This window comes from Musca autumnalis, unplaced genomic scaffold, assembly GCF_047663935.1.
Source record: "Musca autumnalis isolate F117 unplaced genomic scaffold, ASM4766393v1 scaffold_3, whole genome shotgun sequence".
Taxonomy (NCBI): domain Eukaryota; kingdom Metazoa; phylum Arthropoda; class Insecta; order Diptera; family Muscidae; genus Musca; species Musca autumnalis.
The window spans coordinates 223,232,584-223,234,796 of record NW_027411866.1 but is presented as its reverse complement, the minus strand read 5'-3'; positions in this window follow the sequence as shown (position 1 = coordinate 223,234,796).

Sequence of the window (2,213 nt, the reverse complement as noted above, 5' to 3'; positions counted from 1 at the left end):
CAAGAAATACTAAACATCAAAGAACTGTTTGCTTTAACACTTGTTGGCGAATTCGCAGATAATCCCAATGTAGCAAAGAGAATAAACCACCAAAGAACCACCAGAAGAAGACTAGAAGGACGTTACATCATACCGAAATATAAAAACGAATACGGAAAACTTGCTCTAGATGTCGCTCTTCTTAGCATTCTAAATGAAATTCCCAAGGAGACCTTAGAAATAAGAAATAAATTTTGCAGAATAAAACATATTAAAAGATATTTTATAAGCAAGTAATGAATTATAAGTTACGTAAAAAAATGAAGTCTATAGCATGCAATTAAAAACGATTTGTACATATGTATACATATTTTAGTATTTTACAGACAAGCCTAGTTTGGCTTCGTAAAATAATGTAAATGTATGATATTTCAATTCAATAAAAAAAAAAAAATTATTAATTATTAATTATTAATTATTAATTATTAATCATTAATTATTAATTATTAATTATTAATTATTAATTATTAATTATTAATTATTAATTATTAATTATTAATTATTAATTATTAATTATTAATTATTAATTATTAATTATTAATTATTAATTATTAATTATTAATTATTAATTATTAATTATTAATTATTAATTATTAATTATTAATTATTAATTATTAATTATTAATTATTAATTATTAATTATTAATTATTAATTATTAATTATTAATTATTAATTATTAATTATTAATTATTAATTATTAATTATTAATTATTAATTATTAATTATTAATTATTAATTATTAATTATTAATTATTAATTATTAATTATTAATTATTAATTATTAATTATTAATTATTAATTATTAATTATTAATTATTAATTATTAATTATTAATTATTAATTATTAATTATTAATTATTAATTATTAATTATTAATTATTAATTATTAATTATTAATTATTAATTATTAATTATTAATTATTAATTATTAATTATTAATTATTAATTATTAATTATTAATTATTAATTATTAATTATTAATTATTAATTATTAATTATTAATTATTAATTATTAATTATTAATTATTAATTATTAATTATTAATTATTAATTATTAATTATTAATTATTAATTATTAATTATTAATTATTAATTATTAATTATTAATTATTAATTATTAATTATTAATTATTAATTATTAATTATTAATTATTAATTATTAATTATTAATTATTAATTATTAATTATTAATTATTAATTATTAATTATTAATTATTAATTATTAATTATTAATTATTAATTATTAATTATTAATTATTAATTATTAATTATTAATTATTAATTATTAATTATTAATTATTAATTATTAATTATTAATTATTAATTATTAATTATTAATTATTAATTATTAATTATTAATTATTAATTATTAATTATTAATTATTAATTATTAATTATTAATTATTAATTATTAATTATTAATTATTAATTATTAATTATTAATTATTAATTATTAATTATTAATTATTAATTATTAATTATTAATTATTAATTATTAATTATTAATTATTAATTATTAATTATTAATTATTAATTATTAATTATTAATTATTAATTATTAATTATTAATTATTAATTATTAATTATTAATTATTAATTATTAATTATTAATTATTAATTATTAATTATTAATTATTAATTATTAATTATTAATTATTAATTATTAATTATTAATTATTAATTATTAATTATTAATTATTAATTATTAATTATTAATTATTAATTATTAATTATTAATTATTAATTATTAATTATTAATTATTAATTATTAATTATTAATTATTAATTATTAATTATTAATTATTAATTATTAATTATTAATTATTAATTATTAATTATTAATTATTAATTATTAATTATTAATTATTAATTATTAATTATTAATTATTAATTATTAATTATTAATTATTAATTATTAATTATTAATTATTAATTATTAATTATTAATTATTAATTATTAATTATTAATTATTAATTATTAATTATTAATTATTAATTATTAATTATTAATTATTAATTATTAATTATTAATTATTAATTATTAATTATTAATTATTAATTATTAATTATTAATTATTAATTATTAATTATTAATTATTAATTATTAATTATTAATTATTAATTATTAATTATTAATTATTAATTATTAATTATTAATTATTAATTATTAATT